The following is a 25,731-nucleotide window of genomic DNA, read 5'->3' as shown; positions in this document are numbered from 1 at the left end:
AAAAAAAAAACCACATGAGCAGATTTAGAAATTAGTCCAGTAAAATTTGGAGTTGATTATTTAAAAAATTGAATAAATTTTGGCTTGTGATAAATTTTGGGTTCAGTGCATAAGAGGCACTTCCTCACCCCCTGAGAAGCTCCTGCAGGATGAGGATGGCTCCACCCGCGAAGAAAAGGCTTTCCAGTATAGATGGTTTATATTAAGGAGAGCAGATGGGAAGTCCAAACATTCCCCAAAAGTGCTGCAGAGGAAGGCAAACACTGCAGGGTGCCAGAGCTTTTTCCATGAGTCAAAAAATATTCACCCTTGAAGATCTTCTCGATAAAGCTTATGCCTGGAGGATGAACTCAATTAGAGGGCAGACTGTTTGCAAGTGTATCCCTACAATTTCGCTTTTGGAATGTGGGATTGCAACAGTTAATTAACTCTATGAAAACATCACAAATTACTGTATCCATTTCCAAGATTTCAACTTTCGCAAGAGCGCAGCGAAAACAAAGGAATGGGAGTTGCATCCCTAGAAAAGTACTCACTGCAAGGCTGCCGCTATTGATTCAAACGCTTCTCAGCTCAAACTGAAACACTTTATTTTCCAGCAGAGCTGATCCCAGGGGAAGCTGTACTTATCCTAAAACGAGGATGTTCGGTAGTTCGGGATCAAGATCCCTGGTAGTCGCCCTGACGCGCTGTGAAAACTGATGGGTGGGTCCCGAGGCAGGGGGTATCGGGGGGGTCTCGCTTCCAAGGTTCCCCGGGAGGTTCGGGAGCCGCCCCCTCTCTCCCCGCAGGTGTCCGGGTCCCACCCTGCCCGCAGGTGCCACCGCCCCGGGGCGGGCACGGGGTGTCCGAGCCGCCCGCTCCGCCCCGGCCCCTCCTCCGCCCGCCCCGCCTACACGGCTGGGGCGAACACCGGTGTCCTGCTGCTGCCGTGTCCCCGTGTCCTGCAGCTCCCGTGTCCCGCAGCTCCCGTGTCCTGCTGCTCCCGTGTCCTGCTGCTCCCGTGTCCCGCCGGCCCGGCACGGAGGTGAGTGCGGGGAAGGGGCCCCGGAGGGGAGCGGGGAGCGGGGCGGGCTCGGGGCTGCGGGTCCCGCTCTGCCGGCCCCGGTGATGCTGAGCCGCGTCCCAGCCCCGGTGGGAGCGGCCAGAGGGAAGATGGCACCGAAATCTGGGTGTCCCCAGCCTCAAGGGGAGTGGGAGGTGGCACCAAAATCAGGGTGTCCCCAGCCCCACCGGAGGGCGAAGTGGCACCGAAATCAGCGTGTCCCGGGGAGTGGGAAGTGGCACCGGAATCAGGGTGTCCCCAGTGTCCCGGGGAGTGGGAAGTGGCACCGGAATCAGGGTGTCCCCAGCCCCGCGGGGAGTGGGAAGTGTCACTGAAATCAGGATGTCTCCAGCCCCACCGGTTTTGGGGAGTGGGAGGTGGCACCAAAGTAGGGTGGCACCAAAGTAGGGTGTCCCCAGCCCTGCTGGTTTTGGGGAGCAGGAGGTGGCACTAAAATCAGGGTGTCAGCAGCTCCGGTGGTTTTGAGGAGAAGGATGTGGCCCCGAAATCAGGTGTCTCCAGCCTTGGCAGTTTTGGGGGAGCAGGAGGTGGCACCAAAATCAGCGTGTCTCCCACTGGTTTTGGGGAGCAGGACATGACACCTAAATCCAGGTGTCCCCAGCCACACAGGAAGCAGGAGGTGTCACCAAAATCAGGGTGTCCCCAGTGGCTGTGGTGCTGGCGGGAAGGAGCCAGGCTGTGGGAAGCGCTGGGTGTGCAGCGTCAAGTGCCTGGGACCCAATTCACAGGCTGTGTTTTACAGGTCTCTTGTAAAAGTGCAGTTATTACACGTCTCCTGATGATTATGGAGCTGTAAAAAGAACTGGGCTCCGTGTTCCACAGGTGTGGACGCCAACATCGGGCTCTTTAACAGTGAAGCTTCACCGTAGGAAATGACAGAACACGATAAAAATGTACTTAGTGCAGCAAAAACTGTGAGGGAAAAATACAAGCCATGAAGGCTGCAGAGGGGTTTTGGATAAGGGCCTGCGATGGTGGGACAAGGGGGAATGGCTTCCCACTGCCAGAGGGCAGGGATAGATGGGATATTGGGATGAAATTGTTCTGTGCGAGGGTGGCGAGGCCCTGGCACAGGGTGCCCAGAACAGCTGTGGCTGCCCCTGGATCCCTGGAAGTGTCCAAGGCCAGGCTGGGCAGGGCTTGGAGCAGCCTGGGATAGTGGGAGGTGTTCCTGCCATGGCAGGAGGTGGATTGCGATGTGTTTAAGGTCCCCCCAACCCAAACCATCCTGTGATCCTATGAAAGCACATGAGCAGGTGCTGGGCTGACTCTGGCAGGCTGTAGAAGTGCGGTGTTTTCCTTCAGAATAGGACACAGGCTTCTGGTACCTATTCCCTCTATCCAGATGCATCTCCTTGTGCTGAATCAGGCTGTAAATCCATTGGAACAACAGCCAGCAGCGTTGTGTGGGACTGTGGGGATCGTGGGCGCTGAGGGCTCGGTTCTGCACGAGGCCCTGGGTGCTCTGCTGATGCAGGGAATGAAAACAGTGCTGGCTTTGAGGAGCGCACGTGGTTCACGCCGATAGACCTGGCTTGCAAGACCCAGCTGGTTGATTCCTGAGGGCAATCTCAGGAAAATGGGATTGTGCGATTTCCCGTCTGTCAGAGGGTAACGCAGCGAACGACAAAGGCAGAGATCAGAGCAGTTGCAGAGCCATGTGCTGCAGCCTCCTCCAGAAATGCTGTGCTGGTGATCCCAGATGCTCAGAGGATGAGTCAAGTTTCTCTCCCTCAAGAAACATGTTTTTGTTTAAAATCATTAAACAATACTTGCTGAGATCTCTGTTTCTCGGGTCAGTTTTGAACCTTTAAGTTTAAAGTTTTCCAGGTTCCTCCGTGACTTTGACCCTCGTCATTGTCACACCTCTGCTTGGGTGAGGTTTTAAGAAAAGGACCAAAAGATTAAAAAGGTTTGTGCTGACAATGAATAAAGTTTGAGAACACAAAGATCAGCTCAGAGAAGGAGAATTCAGAGCTGAAAGACTCTGTCCCTGTTGTGTGTGTCTGTGTCCCCTGGCCCAGCCAGGCCCTGTACCTGCAGTGCAGGTGAATTCCAGAGGTAATTGCAGAGGGATGTTTTATGGCACAGAGCAAGGGAGTTGTCCTGGTTTTTCACAGCTTGGTGATTCATCAGCCTTTGCACGGTGATACTTTTACTCTCCAGTGAGCCCACAATTAACTCGGTTACCAGAGTTCTCCCTCTTCCCGCCATGCCTTCCTTGCTTTAAGTCAATTAGTGCTTCCCAGCGTGATAATTGCTGTGCTCCCCGCCAGCCACATCCTCTCAGTGACATCCCTTCCCGAGGGGATAATCTGCAGCCTTTAGCCTCAGCCTGGCTCTGGCAGGGCCCTCTCTCTGAGGTTTGCCATCTGGGTGATGTTCACTGTCAGGAGCCGGGAAATCCCGTAATCGGCTTATGCGGGATGGATCCCGCGTGCTCATCCTCAGAACACTCGTGATGAATTCCCTCTTCTGGCTGCTTTGTCTGGCACCAGGAGGAGGAGGGAAAGCATGACCAAGGTGGGGGGGATGTGGTGTCTGGGTCAGGGAGGTATTGCCATTGGCATCCCGAGGTGCTGCAGGGAAAAAATCCATTTTAGAGGAACAGGCGCCTTTTCCTGCAGCCTTGGGAGCTCTGTAGGAGAGACACCTGCGCCTTGTTAACTCAAGATTGAGGCAGGTTATTCCAATCTCTTCCTGCCTTCCCATTTTCCCAAGTTTCAGATGTGGCAGAAGAGAGAGGGAATGTTTCTTGTAATAATGTTTCCTAAATAATAATAATTTATATGGTTGTGGTAATTATGTAGGAGAGCCCTGCCTGAAATCAGGAGCTGCAAACTTGGGTTACAAAGCAGAAGTCACCAAGTGGAAGATTCCCTGCCTGTGGAAGATTCCCTTTCCATGGCAGGGGCTTAGAACATGATGAGCTTTAAGGTCCCTTCTAACCCAAACCATTCTGTGATTAAAAATTAAAAAACAATAGTAATTTTGCTGCATGAAGTCTGATACTTCTCAAAATTCCCCTCTTTTTTTTTTTTTCCCCCAAGTCTGTGTTCCTCAATACTTTAATTCCTTTGCTCACATCCACTGGCTGGATCTTGTGGACTCAAAGGAAAGGAATGCTTCGGTTATTCCCGTGTGTGCCTCAAAGGCCTCCTGGATGAGGTGCATGTCCAACAGTTCAGAAGTGCTGAAAAGGCACCCACGATAGTTCCATGCCAATAAACTTCAGAAGGAATTTCAGGCGGCAGCTTTCCTGAGGGATTGAGGCAGATTGAGTGATGCATGTGATGTTGGCAGGCATTTTTCCAGTAAGTGCTGGGAGAATCTTTGAGTCTAAATAAGGAGGTTTCACCTGGGCTTTGCACGTGATTTCAGTAGATGCTTGATCACCAGGATGGTCATTCCCAGTGCCAAACGCTGAAGGCCAGATTGGACAGGGCTTGGAGCACGTGGGACAGTGGAAGCTGTCCCTGCCCATGGAACTGGATGAGCTTTAAGGTCCCTTCCAACCCAAACCATCCTGGGATTCCATGATTTTAAGTGAAGGCCCAGGATAACCATTGGCATTCCTTGTTTTCTTGCTGTGTCCATGAGCAGCCAGAACAGGGGCACAAGCTATGATCCAACAGGGATTTCTTGCCTGAAGCCTGGGGCTTTTGGATGTGTCTGGGTTGAAGTACAGGCTTTGGCTTTGGACCAAATTCGGGGTAAAATGCTTTTCATTTGGGTTTTGTCTAGGTTTTCTTTGATGTTCAAACAAATCTGAATTGTTGTGTGAAACCTGCTTGGAATAAACTTACAAACCCCATTGTTGATATCACCGTGTAGGTCTGGAAGTGGGGCAGTAAAGGATTAGAACCTGAGGTTTTGTGTTAAAAAACCCCCAAAGAATCATCCTGGAATGGTTTGGGTTGGAAGGGCCCTTAAAGCTCATCCCATTCCCAGCAATCCTCCTGAGGTTGGTGCAGGTGACAGAGGTTGAAACCAGTCCTGCCCTCACTGCTCTTCAGGGAGAACCGTGGATTCTTAGATTTAATCTTTCCTCTCCCCCTGATGCCTTAGGTTTTAACTTTTATATTTTTCAGATCCTGTACTGCTTGGTGTGTAACTCTGAAGTTTGTAGCCTGTTAATTTCTGCTCTCTTATTAATTTTCTCTGTTTCTGAGTTTCGTGTTCTTTTACTCAGAGTTTGGATTACAATGCAGGAGATGCCAGGCTTTTCTTCTTTACTGATGTTTATTATTTCTTATCTTTAGCACAGCTACACAGGATGTGCTTTCTAGTTGGCAGGGTGGAAAATGGCCATGAGTTTTCACTTTCAAGCTCTTTTAAAGTCTAAATTAACCAATTATGAAATGCTAAATAATATGTTTTTACTTACAATCCAATTTCTAACTTTTCATGTTCCGCAATGCGAAACTTTTGACCCAATTGCATAAATCCTAGATTTGTGAAGAACAAGGAGAAAGAAGAAGACATAAATCCACACCCCAAATCCTCCATATTGCTACACTTATATATAATTATATCCCAAAAACCTAAATTCTCTAAACCCAGGATTCCAACATTCTCTCATGCTGGGTAGACATAACAAAGCCTCTCCGGGCCTGCTATTCAAGGACACCCAGGCTGTCCCAGGCCCAAAAAGTATAAACCAAGAAGCCTCTAAGGGGGGGCAAGCTGAGGGGAATTACATCATTAACTGAAGCTTTAATTGGAGAATTAACCGTGATATGCAAATGAACCAAACCTGTAAAAGTGTGAAGAACTCGTGACCTGGGGTCCATCTTGGGGTCCATTTTGAGAATATCCTCTGGCTTCCCAGGGGTACCTTTGAAGGCATCACCCAGCTCTCAGTCCAGAGGAAGATCCACTCCATCCTTCATTTTCATCCTTCATTATCCTGCATTTTTCACAGCAGGAGTACGTATTAATGAGCGAAGTGGGAAGAGATGCTTGCAACACGTGGGTGAAAAATCAGGTGCATAAATGAATCGGACATTCTGCTGCTTCAAAATTTTGAAACAGAGTTGTTCTCACACTCTTAATTAGTTTTGCCCATAAATTAGGGTGTCTGTGAGAACAATTGTCTTTCTTATGTCAAAATGGCCTTGTTTTCCTGTAAAGAAATGTGGTTTTTTTCCTTGTAGCCCGGTTACGCAGTTATTCCCAAATGTTAGGGAAGCTAAGACTGAAATCCTTCAGCCCACCTTGGTTTATGTGGATGGGGAATTAACTCCAGTTGTAGGAGCAGCCTTACCCTAGGTTTAAATGCAAGATATGGTAATTTTTGCCTGTTCTTTAAAATTCAACAGGCCAAAACCCTGCATGAAATACCATCCCTAGTGTACCATAACAATTCCTTCCAAGCTGGCTCCATGGAACCTTTCATCCCTGAAATCCCTGCCATCCAGCACAGGGTTGAAGCTGTTTGGGGTTGGAAGGAGCAGGCTGCCATCCCAGCCTGGCTCCTCTGTGGAGCTGCCCTTGGCTCTGGTGAATAGCTGCTGCTCCAGGGCACTCTTCTACCCTCCCTCCCTCACCTCCCCACTCGGGCCACGTCAGACGCAGCAAGACAGACACCAGATTATCTCCCCAGCCCTGGGGATCGTGCCCTGGAGGGTGGTGATTACCCTGCTCAGGAGTCTAAACATGCAGATGGGAGCACTTAGCGTCATCTAATCCTTTTTTTGGGGAAAAACGCTGCCCCGGTTTTGTCCTGATGTGAAGAAACCTGTTGTGGCAAATTGCACTAATTCAGAGCTCAGCTTAATACACTGAAATGGAGCTAAAAGCTTTGGAGAGAGGCACAGGCAGGAGCCTCGTGTGCCCCCATCGTACCTCAAACCTTCTTTCCAGGGGCTGCTTTGGCTTAAATGTCATTTAAGGCTGGGCTTGAGGAGTTTTGGTGCTTTGGATATGAAGAGTTTTGGTGTGTTAGGTGTGGGCTTGGAGCGTTGCTGTTCCTTCTTTTCAGCTGGCAGCTAAGGAAATCCATTTCATAGAATCTCCTGAGCTGGAAGGGACCCACAGGATCATTGATGCAACCCCTGGCCCTGCACAGGCACCCCAGAATCCCACCCTGTGCATCCCTGAGTGTTGTCCCTGGAGCTCTGGCAGCCTTGGGAATCTGACCATTCCCTGGGGAGCCTGGGCAGTGCCCACCACGCTCTGGGGGAAGAACCTTCCCCTGAAATCCAACCCAAACTTCCCCGGTCCCATCTCCAGCCGTTCCCTGGGTCACACAGAGCAGAGATCGGAGCTGCCGCTCAGGAGGAAGCTCCAGACGGGGATGAGTCTCCCTCAGTCTTTTCTCCAGGCTGAACAGGTGACCTTGGCTGTGGGGTTTTTTGTGGCCATATTTTCCTTGGCTTTTAATTTCAGAGCATCGGTTGCGTGTTCAGGTCCCAGCACTGTTTTCTGGCTGGGATCATCATTTTTCCTTGGAAGTTCACTGTCTCCATCTGTTGTGCTTGGCTGGAGTAATGAAACATCTTCCCCAGGCTCATCCTTTTTTCTGTAGCTCCCAGCTCTTTGTGGCCTGGACTCTGTAGGATAATCCCCTCCCTGGCTGTTGCAGGACAGAGCATTATCAGCTGCTGGATCCCAGCTGTCCAGGGAAGCATGGCTGCTCCAAAATTTGACTTTGCTCCCAAGGCAGGTCCTGTGCCCAACCTTTAAAACTAAGCCTCCATATCAAAAAAATTAAAAATTGAGATTACAGTGGTTCTTCCCTCTTTGGAAAGGTTCAGAGCATCTCATCTGCCTCACATGGTCGCAGAGTCAAATCAGAGGGTGTTTATAGAAACATATAAGAATTAATTTCAGGTTTATTAATAAAACCCAGCAGCAGGGATTCTGCAGAAGTCAAGGAAGAAGAATGTCCAAGCAAACCCAGGAGATCCTGGCACTGCAGCTGCTCCTCTGGGATATCAGCTTCTATAACACCGTGTGGGTGTAAGGGCTGGGGAGTCTCCCCGTGCAGAGCTGATTCCAGCCTGGGGCTGCTTTCTGTCCCTCTTCATTATTTTATTTTCCTGAGATTATTGCAACACTGCCTGATATCAATCTAGTGTGATAACATTCAAAATCACAGCACAGAAGGGGAAAATTCTTTCAGTTTCAGGAAGGACTTTTCCTGTGGGTTTTTATGTTTCATTTTCTGGTTTCTTTATTTCAGCTTAGAGACATACATATATATATATATGTATACACACACATAGATATGGATATATAAACTAACTTTATAACATTTCAGAATTTACTGTTTGGCTTCCTTTCTTCAAAATATTCCTATTCAGAAACAGAAATTCCCATCTTTCCCTCTCCTTCCCTGTGATCATTCTTACATTTGGAGGAGATCACCAGATTTGTGAGATTATGGCTGCAACATTTATACTGACACAAGTGATCTCTAGTGCAGAAAACCTTAAAATAGGTGTTTGTAATATTCACAAGGTATCAAAGAGCTGCAGACTTAAGCTGATCTGCACAGACTTGAAAAAAATCTCTTTTCTCTGAAGCAATAAATGAAGTTAATAATTACAGCACGATTAGAGCAGGAGGGTGATGTGTGGAGTGAGGTAGGATTTCTCCTTCAGTGGTTGCAGGAAATGAGACATTTGGGGTGCAGGGCTGCGAGTGTCCTTTAAACTGTACTCTCTACTACAGGTGAATAAAATACTCAGAGTAGTAAGGTTTTGGTTGAACCAGCCGGCTAATTTAGCTAAAATCTGCTTTTTTTTTTTTCTTTAGGAGGCAGGGATGAAGGGCTGTCACTGCCTCCCTCGGGTGCCCCAGGCTCTGTGAACTCTGTGCTGAATCAAACTGGAATTCGGGGCATTCACCACCCATGAGTGGCCTGGGCTGGAAGGGACCTTAAAGCTCGTCCCACCCCACCCCTGCCACGGGACACCTTCCACTATCCCAGGCTGCTCCAAGCCCCATCCAACGTGGCCTTGGACACTGCCAGGGATCCAGGGGCAGCCACAGCTTCTCTGGGCACCCTGTGCCAGGGCCTGCCCACCCTCCCAGCCAGGAATTCCTTCCCAATCTCCCATCCATCCCTGCCCTCTGGCAGTGGGGGGCCATTCCCTGTGTCCTGTCCCTCCATCCCTTGTAAATCACCTCTCTCCATCTTTCCTGCAGCTGCTTCAGGCACTGCAAGGCCACAATGAGGTCACCCCAAAGCTTCCCCAGGCTGGACAATCCCAACTGTCTCGGCCTTTCCTCACAGGAGAGGTGCAGGATGGTCCTTGTGGGTCCCTTCCAACTCAGGGTTTTGTAACCAAGCAGATTAAATTTTCAGAATCATGACACAGTAGTTTATATTATTTTTGGGTTTGTCTTGCAGAGAATCAAAACGCAACTGATTTGTTGTTTTTATTGGGTTTATGGTTTTTATCCCTTTGTATCCCGCGGTGCCGTGTCCCCCCGCCCTCGCCAGCTGCAGTCATTCCTGGCTGTGGCATCGATTGTTTTGTACCAACCCTTCAAATGTCAGATTTATCCCTCCCACCCACCTGCCAGCACTGGGAACCTCCCTTTGCTCAGGGCGATTCCTGAGCCACTGTGAATCCCAAGGGAATGCTGGAGTAGCCTTGACTCCGTTTCCTGACCAGCCCCAGCTCAGAAATGCCCTGGTGGTTTGACAAATGATGGTTGGCAGGTGGCAAAGTATTGTTTGCTGTGGTTTGAAGCCAGGTTTCAGAGGTATAGAAAGATATATCACTTAAAATTACCAGGAGAGGTAATTCTTTCCCTGTTTTTCCTTTAGTATTTAATAAACAGCAGTCAGATCGGGTAGATAGATGAGGAGTTTGTCCTCCACCAGAGTGGAGCCCGTGGCAGGTTGTTCTGCAGAAGAAAGCTGAAAAATAATAAACTTTGCAGCTGTAGAGCGAAGTTCTGATGTATTTCCATTTGGAACTGGGCATTTAAATCAAGGGTTTCGTTCTGAGCGCCTGGAGGATTTGATTATTCCCTCAGGAGAGGAGGAAAAGGCCTTTGCTCACGTATTTCAATGCCACAGGATTTATTTTTCCCTGGCAGAACTTAGTGAGCCCACCCAGGGCAGGCTCTGAAAAACGATAATTGTTAGATGTGGGGTTTTGATACAGAGAAATTTCTTTCCTCTTCTTCATTTTACCAAAAGGCACACAGGGTAACTGAAGTCACATCAAATACTTCAAATGCATTTTTGCTGGGTTATGTAACATCTGAAATGAGCAGAATTTGTTTTTCTGCATCAGAATTTGGTGCTGTGCATCGACTGCAGCCAGCTGGGACAGCAGATCTGATCTGATCAAAGGCATTTTCCACATCATTTCCATACCTTATCACGTCTTCCTCAGCAATAAAACCGGAGGGTTGAGCCTCTCCAAAGAGGATTTTTGCTCAGGGAATGGCCAGGCATGGATGTGCTGGTGGGAGAGGATGAGTGATTGCCTTTGCATCACTTATTAAACTGCCTTTTCCCTTTTATTTTAAATTTTAAATAAAGCATTTTTTAGAAGTGCATTCTGCAATGCCCAACATCCCATAATAATTGACCACCTGAACCTCTTGCTTTGTATTTAGGCCGCTCTTGGATTTTCAAACTTCAAACCCTCACCCCTTCCTTGCAAAAGAAGGCCCTTCAGGAATGGCAGCTGTAGGGTGGGATGCTGCCTCCCGAAAAGCTGGATGACAAAACTGCCCTGGCATTGGAAGGAGCCGTGTTTTGCCTTCTTTTTCAAAAAGCCCAGGGCAAACTGCAGCTCCTCAGAAGCCTTAATTCAATAAAAAATGCCCCAAGAGCTGCAGCGGGGCTCAGGTTTTAACCACAGGGCAGCAGCTGCAGTCAGAGCTTTGTAAAACCCATGCAGGAATATAATGGGAGTGGGCACAGGGCATGAAAAAGGACCACTTGGAGCTGGTTTTAAGGGTTGTTCTGCCTTGAAAAAAAAAACTGTCCTGTGGTGTCCAAACACCAGAAAATGTCACTGGACACGTGAATTTATTTAAGAACACCCTTTGCATGCCAGGGGCAGCACGGTTAGGGACAATCCCGGGGGTTTGAAGGCTGAGTGGATAAACTGGGGGCAACGCAGAGGTGCCCAGCAGATGATTTTTGGCAGCACAGAGGGAGAAGGAAGTATTTCTGCTCCTTTCTTTGCTTGGGGCAGCCCTGCTTTATTTCTGGGACAGCTCCGAGCGGAGCCTTCAGGAATGAGGGGCCACAGCTGGGTTTGGGGTTGACCTCAGGGCCTGGAGGTTTTGGGAAGGATGAACTGTGGGGCTCTTCCAGCAGGGAAATGGCTGTGAAAATCACAGAACTGGGCAGCTGGGCCTGGAATTCTCTTGGGCACCAGGAGGACATGGTGGTTCCTCGGCTGGTGGCAAGGGAAGGATACAAAGAGTTGTTCAGAATAAAAATCCAGGGTATTTCAGGCTCTGTCTGGATAAACACTCAGCCTTCTTGTACATAATATTGCTAAATTGCTTTTTTTCCTGATTTTATGAATGGTTTTAATATTCCACTTAATTGTAGAATTCGGTGGATGCTTGAAGACTTTTCAAAACAAATTTTATTTCCAGGGTTTGGGGATTTTAAAACCATATCCCCATCTTCTTTAATATTGCCAAAAATGCTGTGTTGCCTCTGTGAGGATGAGGAAGTCCGATTTGTAGCTCTCTTCCCACAGAAAGTTTCCTTTATTCTGTGTGGCTATAAACTAATTTTTTTCCCCTCAGTTAATACCCAGCTAAGTGAAAAGTAGATATTTATTAAAAATATATTTCTGTCCATGGCTTTGTGAGTAGTTTGACCACCACAGTGAAGCAATTGCATGGTAAATTCTTTTAAAAAGAACGTTTAATTGCAGAAGGAATTTTTACCCATATACTTAGCTGCCAAAATAAAGGGAGCTGAGATCTTCTCTGAATTGTCAGGATTGTCTTAACTGGTTAAATCCATGTTTACAACCTTGCCTGTGGTTAACCACCCCTAGATAAGATCATGGACTGTCTCCCTGTGAGTGTAACAGGTGAGGGGTTGTTGATATAATTCACATTTAAATCGCTTTGTGCTTTATTTATTTATTTTTTTTCTCCTTGGCTTCGAGAGGGACTGGCTGTGTGTGAGGAATGTTATCAGTTCGTGAAGTGTTTCTCAAGATAATCCATCGTGGCTCGGGAGGTAATGATTTGCCTTCCCTGACACAGCACTGCCCTGTTTTCCTGCAGTGCCCCCATAAAAATCTGGGCTCCAGTGGTTCAGGATAATGTGCTAAACCACATGTCTGGACACATGCGAGAGGTGAAACCTGAAACTTGGCAGTTCAGACACTTTTTAAGTCAACACAGCTAAAAGCAGCCACAGCACAACTCCTGAACTGTTTCTTATTTATACAGAAAAGCAAAGAGAATTTATTTCCAGCACCAACGTAATCCCAGCTCTTACTGTAAGGCTCCTTCAGTTTTCTCTGGAGTTTATCCAGTTTATCACCAGGGAAAAGTGATATTCGAGCTGGAGTTTTGGGCTTTGCCACCAGGGCCAGGTTTTAGTGCTACTTCTTTTACACCGGAGGAACCACAGCGTGTAGATGTATGTCTTTGTCTATAGACTGAGAAATGGCTTAAAATTTACATAGAAATTGAGTATAAAATCTGTTAAAAATGAATTAGCAGCAGTCAGATTAGGCAGGCAGATGAGGATTTTGTCCTCCACCAGAGTGGAGCCCGTGGCAGGTTGTTCCGCAGAAGAAAGCTGAAAAATAATAAACTTTGCAGCTGTGGAGTAAAGTTCTGGTGTATTTCCATTTGGAACGGGGCATTTAAATCAAGGGTTTCATTCTGAGCACCTGGAGGATTTGATTATCCCCTCAAACAATGGCAGGAATGGGAACTGTGTGGATTGTAACAAGTGTCTTTCATTTTCATCTCTCCACTTGCCTGTAGCTTTTTGATCTTTCCTTCATGTACTTTGCTGGATAATTTGATTCAGGCTGTGCACAAGATTTGCATTTCTTTGGGCAGCCTCAGCACCTGATTTCTAGACAGAGGACAAACAGCTGGACTGGGAACTGTTCCGTAATCCCTGGATGGAGAATGCTCCCTCCCGTGGGATGGGGATAATAGTGGGATTGTCTTTATTTTTAAAGGTGGCCACTGGATTCTGCCCCACTGGAAACTCGAGGTTTAGACCTGCAGAAAATTGACTTGTTTGGAGCTACTGAAAGGAGGAGGTTCAGCTCTCTTGGCTGCAGCAAAATTCATTTATTTCTGTATTAATATGGGATAAAGCAATCCAAAAAGCACAAGTTTTGTGAGGAGCAGATGGGGGAGCTGGGAAAGGGGCTCAGGCTGGAGCAAAGGAGCTCAGGGGGGACCTTGTGGCTCTGCACAAGTCCCTGACAGGAGGGGGCAGCCGGGGGGGTCGGGCTCTGCTGGCAGGGAACAGGGACAGAAGGAGAGGGAACGGCCTCAGGCTGGGCCAGGGGAGGGGCAGGGTGGATATTGGGGAAAATTCCTTTATGGAACGGGTGCTCAGATGGAGTCCCCATCCGTGGAAGGGTTTTAAAGCCCTGTGGATGTGGCATTTGGGGACATGGGTCAGTGGTGGCCTTGGCAGTGCTGGGGACTGGTTGGACTCGATGGTCTGAGAGGGATTTTCCATCCTTAACAATTCTAATCTTTATTCCACATCGCTAAAAACAGCCTGGACTTCCTGGAGCACCATTCCCTCGGTGGCTTCTCTCCTGTATCTTATTCCCATCGGGTTTTATTTCTCTCTGTGATGGGTTTGGTGCTGAAGTGCACGTGCTGGACCCAATCCTCGCGTGGCATTTGGCTCCCTGCTGGGAGGATTCCTGATGGGAGATGCCTGGCAAGTTCCCAGCTCGTGCTGTTCCCACAGACAACCTGGAAATGGGTGGGGCTGAGGAGAGGAGAGGCAACAAAAGTACGAAGCTGAGATTGCCTGCTGGAATGGCAGCTCATCAAAGGGCCAGGGAAATCTATAAAATGAGCAGTAAAGTTCCTTTGAAAGCTTCAGGTTTACTCGTTTTACTACTGCAGAAAGATTCCTGTAATGTAGATACACTTAAAACACGGCCTTGTGTGGGGAATATGGGATTTGTTCTTTGGAAAAGGAGATGAGGGGAAATCCCTTCAGGATTCTTCTAACAACTGTGCTCCTAGAAAGGGGTTCTTTTCTTCTGGGAGAATTTTAAACTCTTGTTTATTTGGGTTTCTTTACCTGAATTGTTTCCTTTCCGTATCAAGGATGCAGTAGTTAATCAACTTCTGAGTCTGATTGGAGGAGGGTTAATTGTTAATCAGTGTCACCAGTACTCAGAAGTACCTAAGCTCATTTGGGGAAATGCATTTTCCCTGCACGTCCTCAACAATCTGCTCTGATAGACATGGATTATCCAGCTCTGCCCTGTGGCTGAATCCATGAAAACTCAGATATGTTTTGAAAGCAGCCCTTAAAATAGCAGTGAAATCCAGGAAATGCCACGTGGAACCCTAAAATCAGTGTTTTGGATTCTTGACTAATGGAAGGAAATTCACAGCAGCTGTCAAGGGCCCCCATTCCACCTGTGGGAAGCTGCCTGGGGCTATAGAGAGGGAGGAGAGGGAAACGCAGCTTTGAAAACCGCGGCTCTCTTGGAAATAGGCAGCTTTATTCAGGTTTACCAGAGGCGTTGGTGTTCACTGAGAATGCAGATGTTTTATGTGCCAAAGTCACCGGATAAAAGAGTTGATAAAGGGGAACAAAGCCTGGAATGCGGGTTGTGCCCCTCCTAGGTGATGCTGGGCTGTGTGTGTGAGCGTGGAGAGTTTTTGGGTGTGTGTGGAGCCTTTCTGTGTGTGTGAGTCTGGGGGTGTGTGTGTGTCTTTTTCTGTGTGTGTGGAGCCTTTCTCTGTGCGTGAAGTCTTTGTGTGTGGAGTCTGTGTGTATGAATCTTTGAGTCTGTGTGTGTCTTTGTCAGTTTTCCTGTGTGTGGGAGAGTCTTTCAGAGTGTGGGTGTCATTCTCTGAGTCCGTGTGTGAATGAGAGTCTTTCAGAGTGTGGGTGTCGCTCTGTGTCTTTCCGTGTGTGTGCAGTCTTTCTGTGAGTGTCTTTTTGTTGTGTGTGTGAGTGTGGAGGATTTTTGGGGGTGTGTGGAGCCTTCCTCTGTGTGTGAAGTCTTGGTGTGTGTCTGTGTCAGTTTTCCTGTGTGTGGGTCTGTGTGTGTCTCTGTGGGCCCTTCTGTGTGACGGGGTCTTTTTGTGTGTGTCTTCCTCTGTGTGTGAGTGTGCATTTCTGTGTAAGAGCCTTCCAGAGTGTGTGTGTGTGCAGCCTTTCTGCGAGGGTCTTTCCGTGTGTGAGTATGTAGTCTTTGGGGGTGTGCGGAGCCTTTCTGTGTGACGGGGTCTTTTTGTGTGTCTTCCTCTGAGTGAGAGTGGGAGTTTCTGTGTGTGAGTGCTTTTCTGTTTGTGAGAGTCTTTCCGAGTGTGGGTGTCGCTCTGTGTCTTTCAGTGTGTGTGTAGTCTTTCTGTGTCTTTTTGTTGTGTGTGTGAGTGTGGAGGGTTTTTGGCGGTGTGTGGAGCCTTTCTCTGTGTCTGTGAGTCTGGGGCTGCATAAGTGGTGTGTTTGTGCGTGAGTCACTGTGTGTCTGTGTGTGTGTCTGGAGTCTTTCTGGGCATGTGGGGCCTTTGTGTGTGTTTCTGTGTGTATGGGAGTCTTTCTGTGTGTGTTGGAGAGTCTTTCCGAGTGTGAGTGTCATTCTCTGAGTCTGTGTGTGAATGAGAGTTTTTCAGTGAGCGTGTCTGTGTCTTTCTCTGTGTGTGGAGCCTTTCCACGTGTGTTTGTGCATCTCCGCGTGAGTCTTTGTGTGTGTGAGTCCTTCTGAGTATGTACCACTCTGTGAGTCTTTCTCTGTGTCTGTACCTTTTTTCTCTGTGTCTGGCCCTGTCTTGTTTTGTTGTTCCTGTGTTGTTCCCTGCAAGGTGTCTCAGCTTCCCCAAGACAGACCCAGAGCCTCCTGCTATAAATAAACCCATGGAGTCTGACAGAACACTTCCTTGGAGAAACCATGCTGCAAATCCAACAGGAATTCCCCCAGATCTCCCACACCTGAGTGTTGTTTACCTTCTTTGAGCTCCCAGGAGGGGCAAAGCCCCTTCACCAGTTATTCCCTCCCCACCAGACCTGGGATCCGTCCGAGTGCCATCGGGATCAGCCCCTCGATGGAGCCCTGAGAAGGGCCTGTGAGTACAAGTGTGAGACTGAGCTGGGAGATGGGTGGGAAGCTGCTCAGACCTGCCAGGTCTGGGTGTGCCTGAGAGCTGAATTTCATATGCTCATTTCATTTCCATGCTGTGTGATTACAGCATGGAAAACTTGGGGGTGCCTGAGCAATCCGGGTAGCAGCTGAGAGGGTGAATGCAAAGTTTGCACTTATTCGTTACTCTGATTTTTTCCTATTTTTTTTAAACACAAATTCATTTTGTGGATGTAAAATGAGGTGCTTGAAAAAAATTACTGTTTCATATCTTTAAAAACAAATCACATCAGTGTGGGCCATTCACTTAAGAGTTGGGCTTGATGATCCTGGTAGGTCCTTCCAACTCAGAATATTCATTTCAAGATCAGCTTCAGTCTCCAAAGTCTAATCCCAGGAATAGTTTCTGATGGTGGATTTAGCTGTAGGAATGCCATGGAGTTCGTGGCTCACATCAAGACTGGCTCCACTGGAGTTTGGTGTAGGTTTTTTCCAGTCTCTCTGCTGGAGGAGAAGGACTGAAATTGGAAGGATTGGCAGGTTGTGCTTGGCTGCATTCTGACACCCTGGGCGTGAATGAAACACCCAAATGCCTTTCCCTGCCCCAGGACTGACCTGTCAGTGCAGTGACCAGTGGTTTAGAAAGCTGGGATTTTTATTTTCTGTTTAAATGGGAAAGCCTGAGGCTGTGAATATGCATTGTGCAGTGCAATCCCCTGAAGCACAGCGGGCAGAGAAAATTCACTGTGCCTGTAGCTATGTCAGGATGTTAAATACCAGGGTTATTAATCTTTCCTCACCTCAGCAACTCTTAGGCCACGTATTAATGTGTTTTTGTGTGAGATTTAATTGCTCAGGCTTGTAACAACTCAAAACCTTAAGATCCTGTTTCCCACTGTGACTTCAGTCCTAAGAAATTGGCTCTCTGGAAAAACAGCGAATGGTTGTTTGGATTGTATTCCATTTTCCATGGCATATGGAGGCTCATCTGTGGGTTATGGATCAGTGGAGAGCAAGACTCAGACTGGGGCAGGGATTTTCCAGAAGTAAACAGCAGCCAGGAGTGATGCTGGGAAGGGAATTCCAGAGTCAGGGCTTCCTGCGCTGAACTTGAATCATGTCAGCACCATATTTGCTGCCTTGGAGAAATTAACACAATAAAACACCTGCATGTTTATCTTAACTTCATAAAAAAAGGTGTTTCTATAAATAAAATATGATTAGACCCATTAAATAAGAAATAAGAGTTGCTAAATAAGCTTCAGATGGAGGCCAAGTGTATCTTTTATTCCAGGGCTTTGGCTTTCACATTGCATAAGCTCAAAGCAGCAAAGCTTATTTTTAAGAGTTCCAAAAAAAAAAAAAAATTAAATGGTTAGAAAAACATTTTAAAGGTTTTGACATTCAATCTGTCATCATTGTCTTCTCAAGAATGCACACGTCCAAAAAAAAAAGGCAAAAGGTTTTGTTGAATGACATTGATCTTTGGAGTTCTTGTTTGGTTTTCTGCTCATTAAGCTCCTGACATGGAAACAGACTTGAAAAGGCCAAGAACTGTGACATTGGATGCAGATTTTAGCATGTCAGCAGGTCTGGAAATAAAATAGACACTGAACTTGATTTTATTACCTTTTCTTTTAACAGCAAGAACCAATATTTGAAAAGGATCGACCTCGGTGCAGTGATAGGAGAGACAGCATAGGATACATAAATCAAACACTGCATGTATTTTCCTATTTAAAAAAGGGCAGTGCTGGAAGTATTTTGGGATTCTATTTGTGAATTCCAGGCCTTCATTTGGATTATGGACATGGAAGCAAATTGGGGCAATTAAAATATTTCAAATGCGCACCTGCTTATTTTTTTGGAGGGTGGGGAAAAACCCAACCCAACCCACCACAACAACCTTTCTGTTTGGAAAATCTGGCAAATCTTTGCCACAAATTAAATTCGAGTAGATTTTGATTCTGTAACAGAGAGAGACCCAGCCAGTGTGTTTGTAGTGAGACTCATTTTAGTGCAAAGGAGGGACCAGGAAGATTCCCTGGAAGTTGCCGAGGGAAAATGGGCCTCAGCAAATGCTTGGGTGGAGACTGAAATGAGAAGAGACATCTGAGAATATGAGGGCTGAAAGAGGGTTGAACCCCCCCTTTTTTTTTTTTTTTTTAACTAACTTGCACCAAGTGCAAGGCTTCAGACCATGTTTGATGTGGAGTTTTGGTTTTGGTCATAAATCCAAGCGTAGCATCCTCTGGAAAAAAACCCAGAACAATCCCAGTACAATCCTGCTTGAATCTGCTGGTGTCTTCTTTTAGATTTCTGTTCATCTCAACGTATTTTCCCCTCTGCTTTCATCACTTTAAAACCCAACCAAACGTGTGCTCCTTTTACAAGGTAACACTGCTTTGAGGAAAGCCTTTTTTTATTCATCTCCTTCATTTGTCTACTTCAAAATGTGGTTCCACATTTGAAACCCAAAGCAGTCTTTCCCCAGGGATTTGCTCTCCTCCAAAGACTTTTCACGTTCTTTAATCTGCAGTTTCTCCTCTCCTGAGGTGTCAGGAACTGATGTGGAGCACGGGCTTGTTTATTGTCTCTGTCATCAAGAAATAGAGAAGTTGTTTATTTTAATGTGTGGGGTTTTCTCCAGGCCCAAGCAGCTGAAGTGAGCATTAAAAACCCTGTTTTACTTCACAAAACAAGTCTGTGGTGTCTTTCGAGGCACAAAAGGAAACAATTCTTCTTGAATTCTCATTATATTCTCCTTGTTTCTAAATAAACCCTCCCCACTTGTTTGAAATGATCCCCAATTAAAAACTGGGCTTCAAACGAGATGGGAAAAGAGGGGCCTTGTGCTTAATGTGCTTCGAGTGCGAAGTTTGTGACCTCCAGGTGTGGAATACGCAGTCATTCCCCTTGGCTTCAGGCCATGGAATCAGCCCCCCTGCTTTCTTCAGCGGGCTGGGAAAATTGCAGATGCCTGGGTTTGTGTCTCCTTGGCACTCAGGAGTTTCTCAGGACTTTGATTGCGAGGGGATTCCAGACAGAGTCCCTTTGTTTATCAGTAAGCTGTGCCAAGAGCTTATCAGATGCTGTGTAATGAACCCCTTTCTCTTAGGGATGCTGCTGACAATTATTGACTTTCATCCCGTGGTAGCCACTTTAAAGGAGGAAAAACTCAATTTTTAATGGTTTTCATTGTTGTATGGAAGCACAGTCATTAGATGGGATTTTGTGTGGGGCAGGTAATGATTTCTCACCCTCAGTGTTGTGTTTCCCAGGTGTTATGGTTTGGGAATTGTGGCTTTCTCTTCCAGTGCTGCAGGGATGAACTTGGTAAGGAAATGGATCCAGTTAAAAAAAAAAGGAAAAAAAAAAACGCAAGGAAAAGATCCCTCAACAAAGAGTCTGTGCCATTTTCCTGCTCTCTGATTCCTTCTTTCCCCTCTCACTGAGCTCCACTTACTCCTCCACATCCCTTTCCTGCCCACAAAGCCTCGAGGCCACGTGGATGCTCCTCCAACTGAGCAAATTCTTGGAGCTTTCAGCTCCTCTGAGGGCAGCAGATGGTGGTGGCCAAGAAATCCTCTGGGATTTTCCTGACTCCACAGCCTGTTCCAGCTCCTTCCTGCCTGAAGTGCCCAGCCCTGGTGGCAGCTTGGCCAGGGTACTGCTGCAGAAAAGGCAGTGGGGAGTGAGAGGCTCAAGGAAACCATCAGGGATACAGCCAGGCAGGCCAAAAGTATATAAAATTCACTTTAAAACAGGCTGGGAAAGGCCTTGCTGCAAGCAGGACCTCAAGAGCTCTTCAAGTGCTCGTGGGACTGCTTGTGATCCTTTCAAATGGCAATTTCTGGCATTTCTGCCTCACTGCCCAGGTTGTGCTGAGTTTAGAAATGAGATTTTTTTTATCAGCTTTCAAGGATTGCTCTCACTGACACTATTACAAGAGATTTCCAAGATTTTGCTTGAATAATTTATCTCTTCTTGACCTCACTGTGGTAGAACTCGGTGGGTGCTTGAGGTGTAACAATTCGGTTTTTTCATATTTTCTCTGTTTTCCCTAAAATGCAGCAGAAGAGGATTTCAAGTCCCAATTTGAGGCTCTGAGCAACCTGGTCTGGGGGAAGCTGTCCCTGCCCGTGGCAGGAGGTTGGAATTAATTGAGTTTTAAAGCCTCTTCCAAGCCAAACCATTCTGGGATTTTTTAAAAGCCCATCTTGAAAGTTACTCTTGGTTTCTTATAAGAAACATCATTTAGGAGTCCTTGAAATTGCTGTATTTTGCTGTAAAACTTCCCTAATTTGTTTATTAAAAGGAGATAGGAGGGGATTAGAGAAGATAAAATACAACCAAGCAACCTTTGTATTCGTTTAGAAAAATATTTGAACTTGGACCTCCTTTCAGGAAACCCCTGATTAACGACCCCTGAGCAAAGAAAATTAATCTGGAGTGATAAAACCTCTATTTCTGTGCTAATCTTGGAAACCAGTTCAGTTTTTATGGATAGTTGAAGGTTCTTAAGATAATTGGGAGAATCCTGTGCATGATTTTAGCTGTGTTTAAGGTTACCTTCCCACTTTAAATCCCTTTTGGATGGTCACTTGCAGCTTTCTCTGCTGTGGGAATATTTCTTGCACGCTCTTTGTGGAGTATGGTGGAAAAATGGAAATTACAATGTTACTTTTACTGTGCCAGTAAGAAAAGGAGTGATCAGAATGTCTGAATTGTCTGCATTTAAATAAACTTATATAAATTAATTTAGGTTGGAAAAGAAACTTATTCCTTTCTATAGAATTCTTTTCCTGAAGTTAAATTCTGGTTTTAGAGAGGTTGATGGGAAGTTTTGCTATTTCTTTCACTGATGAGGGATTACGTTATTTTTAAACTCTTTTTGTTGTTTTTATCACAGAGCAAAAAATAAGATTTTAATTTTTTTTCTGGTTTCTCTCTTCCATGATTTTCTGGGGTTTAGTTCTTGACTACTTTCTGCTTAAGTTTCATTTCCGCCTCAGTGAGGTGATTTAATTATTAACTTTTTTTGTAATTTATGCGTAAATGCTCCTTTTATTTTTTTTTTTTCTACATGGTGCAAGACTCATCAGGAGTCCTCAGGGTGACAGAGTTCCAGGCACTGGAGCATGAGCCAGCAAGTGGCTCTTGTGTCAAATTAAAACCACTTCAAAATGGTTTGTGGTGCAAGAGGAAACATTTTGAGTGATGTTTCCACTTACAAAGAGAAACTGAGAACAAAAGGAGCTCAAAAGAGTTGGAGATGATGATTTAGGTCTCAAATGAGTCAGTTAGACCAGAAAATGCATTTTGGTTTTTTTTGTATTTTGGTTTTTTTTGTATTTTGGTTTTTTTTGTATTTTGGTTTTTTTTGTATTTTGGTTTTTTTTGTATTTTGGTTTTTTTTGTATTTTGGTTTTTTTTGTATTTTGGTTTTTTTGTATATTTTATATTTTATGTTTTATATTTTATACATGCAGCCAGGATCTTTGAGTGGTTTATTAGGGTGTGTTTTGTTGTGCATGAAGATTAAAATGCAGGATTTTACCTCCAGCTTCCAACTGGGCAACTCTGCCTTCATCTTCTGGCTAATCCCGCAAAAACTGTGATAAAGAAGCATGGAAAGAGGTTATGGAGTCCCAGGAAAAGGTTGAAAAGGCCTCCAGGACCATGGAGTCCCAGGAAAAGGTTGAAAAGGCCTCCAGGACCATGGAGTCCCAGCTGTCCCCAACCCAGAGCACTGAGTGCCACGTCCAGGAATTCCTTGGACACCTCAGGGATGGGGAATCCAAACCTCCCTGGGAGCCCCTTCCAAGGCCTTTTCCTGAATTAAATCCATGCTGCAATGTGGATTTTGTTAAGTGTGTGTGTCCAGGTCTGTGCTGGTGTTTGGTAGGCAGGCTGTGAATGTCAGAATTTCTCACTCCTGGCAGTGCTCCGGGCCTCGTTCTTCCTGAATTCCCTTCTCCTGAGGCACAACTGCTCCTCTTGGATTTTGTATCTTTCCATGTGGGTTGCTTTTCCAAATCTTTGAGTTCCTGAACTGTTTGATTGCTCTGTCCTTCACCAGTTTCTGCTTTTTTCCTTGTCTAAAGAGAATCGTGGAATCCCAGACTGCTTGGGGTTGGGAAGGAGCCTAAAGATCAGCTGATTGCACCCCTCCATGGGCAGGGACACCTTCCACTGTCCCAGGCTGCTCCAAGCCCCGTCCAACCTGGCCTTGGACACTTCCAGGGATCCAGAGGCATCCATGGAATAACCAGTGCCAGGCTCTCCCCACCCTCCCAGGCAGGAATTCTTTCCCAATCTCCCATCCATCCCTGCCCTCTGGCACTGGAAAGCCATTCCCTGTGTCCCATCCCTCCATCCCTTGTCCCAAGTCCCTCTCCAGCTCTCCTGGAATGCCAATAGTATAACCAGCTCAAACCCACCAGCCTGTGCCTCCCAAAGCTGGTTTTTTTTGGGACAGGTCCCCACTCTTCCCTAAATGTGCTGCCAGAACCCCGCAGGCTTTCCCTCAGCACAGTTGGCCCTCAGCAGGGGCTGGTTTTTAGCTGCCCTGGGTGTCTGAGCACAGGCAGGGAGCTGAGGATCCTTGATCCAGCCCCAAAGCACGTGAGGAATGTGAGGCAGCTCCTCTGGGAGCGGCAGGGAAAGGCCAGGGTTGATTTTAAGGCAAACTGAAGTTCACGGGGAGCTCTGTGACTACTGCTCCCGTGTTCCTGCCCATGGCAGGCTCTGTTTGCAGAGGCATTTGTACAGCTGGGAGGGAATCAGGGAAGGGAATGGGGCTGGAAAGCTGCCTTTCCTGGGATTGTGTTCACCTGCGGCTGCCACCTTCCTGCTACCTCCTCCCCAAAGCCTTTTCCCACTCCTCAGCCCCCAGCTGCCATCCTGGGCCTGTCCTAAGGCTCTCAGGGATGCTGAGTGTCTGGATGAGTGCTTCAGTTCTGCCCTAAATAATTCCCCATCCTGGCACTTTTAAGGCAAAGATTCACTGTGCAAATCTTTGGGAATCTGTGCAATTCAGTCCTGGCATTTCCTGTGAGAAAAGCTTGGATTTTTGCTCCTGTACTGTACAAATTTTATCAATAATGTCGTTCAAGGACAAAGATTTTGGATTTTGTTTTCTTTCTATCTTCTTCATGGAATTAGAGAACAGTTTGGGTTGGAAGGGACCTCGTGGATCATCTTATTTGAACCTCCTGCCATAGGCAGGGACATCTTCCACTATCCCAAGCAGCTCCAAGCTGGCCTGGGACACTTTCAGGGATCCAGGAGCAGCCACAGCTTCTCTGGACAACCTCCTTTAAATAATTTTCATGGGTTTATATTTGGCTTTGTAAGAATATGCAACACAGGAAGCATTTGGTGTTTATTAAGACACGTTGATTAAAAGGTCAAACCCCAAACAGAAAAGTGTGAGGACATTTGTAGGAATGTAGAAGGAATCGACAGGATTTTTATCCAGGGGATGGGAAAAAAATCCTTTTCAGCAACGTAATGGGAGGAAATGTCCCAGTTGTGCCAGACACACGGCTCAGAGGGTTCGTTCCAGCAGCTGGGACATTTGTTACAATAACTGAAACCTTGAAACTTCTGTTCAGCATTTTTACAAGCAAAACACCACGTTTGGAGAGCTCTGCCCACAGGCAGGCTCTCCTGGAAGGAAAGGGATTATGGAGCAGATGCATTTGGATGCTGATTTTTCAGTGAGCGTCAAGCCTGAATAAGCAAAGACTGATGAGGCAGAGCAGGTTTTCTACTTCACATCCAAGATTCAGGCTGGCTTTTACAATGGGAGGTGTGTGGGATGTGTTTCTGAAGGACAAGTTTCAGAAGCCCTCCCAACATTTGGGATCCAGCAGCAGAAATCTGGTGACACTGGTGTGTTCAGTCCAGATTGTCTCAAAAAAGTGAGAATATTTTTTTTCTTACCCACCATATGAGTTGTGGAGAGCTCCATTTGTCACACTTTGTGATTTCCAAGTGTCCAGACACTTCCTAGAAAGTTGCAATGTCTCCCCTCAGGCAGCAGTTGCTTTCAATTCAATCAACAATATCTGATAAAGGGTTTTTTGGGGGTTCATTTACAGTTATATCACAGTCAGGGATCACCTTAGCACTTCATTAGTGTTATTTGTGACAATTCTCAATGTTGGAGTAGCAGTTGACATTTCAAGGAGTAATTTAATATCTTTTTTAGGTAAATTCAGCTTTGTCCAGCACCTTTAGCTCATCTGGGCTTCATAGAGTAGCTGCAGTGATCTTTGCTATTTATTAATGTTCCATTAATTAATTTCTTCTCCTCCTGCTGAGGTTCAGTGGTCACATCAAACCTGAGGGGCGCATTTCGATGTCGTTGGAATAGGGAATTATAAAACTGGATTTTTTTTTTTTGTAGCTCACAAAAATCCAAATGAAATAGCTCCTACAAAGGGTCTCCTGGATTTGTGGGGAAGTCCAGGAGAGCTTTTTGTTCAGAGATCTTGGAGCATTCACAGCACTGCTCCTTTTGAAAGACAGTTCTGCTGTGGTTCGTACTCTCTGGAGGCTCGTCTTGTGTTTTCCTTCTCTTCCCCCTCCCTGATTTCTGCTCCTTATTTCTTAAAGGAGGGGATGAAGCAGTTGGATCTGGCAATGACAGTGAGGGAGAGCAAGGAGAATGTAGGGAAGGGATGGATGACCCCAAAAAACATAAGTCAAGTAAGAAGAACAGGAAATTTTTTGGACTTTGGGAAAGCACAGCCACACCTCCATCTCCCTGTCTTGTTCCAGGCCCAGAACCTCCAACCTGGAGCAAAATAACAACAAATTCCCTCAGTTTGGTGAAGAGGAACATTGCGGCTCCTCCTCACTTCACCAGAGGCTCCTGCCAAGGGTTTCCTGTCCCAGGCAGCTTTCCGAGCCCGGGAGGTACTCGTGGCACGAAGCAGGAGAATTTCACGTGGATGGGATTCTGCAGCTCTATTTATAATTAAATTGGGATTATTTTTTTCACTCCACCCTGTTTTCCCCACCCTGCTTTTCCGAGCCTTTGAAGAGAGGCCAGATGGCTGCAAAGGCTGTCACAGCTCTCCTGGCTCTGGAGTGATTCCAGGGTCAGGGATTGCTGCCAGCTCAGGGAAATTTATCAAATAGGGGCAGGAGATGATCACAACAACAAAATCGCTGCTTCTCGTGGAGATGCCACTCATTTTCTAAAGTTTTTTATTCTGAACGGCCGTAAAAATGGAGAAAGAGACTGGTTTGGGCCCAGCTCTACACCACATTTACACCTAGGTGTAAATCCAGCCCTAACTGGATAAAAGTTCACCCTGGTTTATCAATATGGCTCCCTGTGATCATCACCTGGATGCTTTTCCTCCTATCCTGCAGGAAACTCCCGTGGCT

The 25,731-nt window shown here is 46.5% G+C and overlaps 1 protein-coding gene across 1 annotated transcript in view; it reads left to right on the top strand.

The window, feature by feature from the left end:
• The first annotated feature begins 894 nt into the window (after window positions 1-894).
• The window catches only part of LYPD6B (LY6/PLAUR domain containing 6B), a 47,275-nt gene continuing 22,438 nt past the window's right edge, over window positions 895-25,731 (top strand). Inside the window, exon 1 of the mRNA XM_042041056.1 lies at window positions 895-1,027. The gene's annotated coding sequence lies outside the window, so the exon portion shown is untranslated. The remainder of the gene's footprint in view (window positions 1,028-25,731) is intronic.

Source organism: Corvus kubaryi, unplaced genomic scaffold, assembly GCF_017639235.1.
Source record: "Corvus kubaryi isolate FWS band 111438036 unplaced genomic scaffold, C.kubaryi_AGA036_p1.0 37396, whole genome shotgun sequence".
In the NCBI taxonomy this organism is placed as follows: Eukaryota; Metazoa; Chordata; class Aves; order Passeriformes; family Corvidae; genus Corvus; species Corvus kubaryi.
This window is presented reverse-complemented; position numbering and strand designations above follow the sequence as displayed.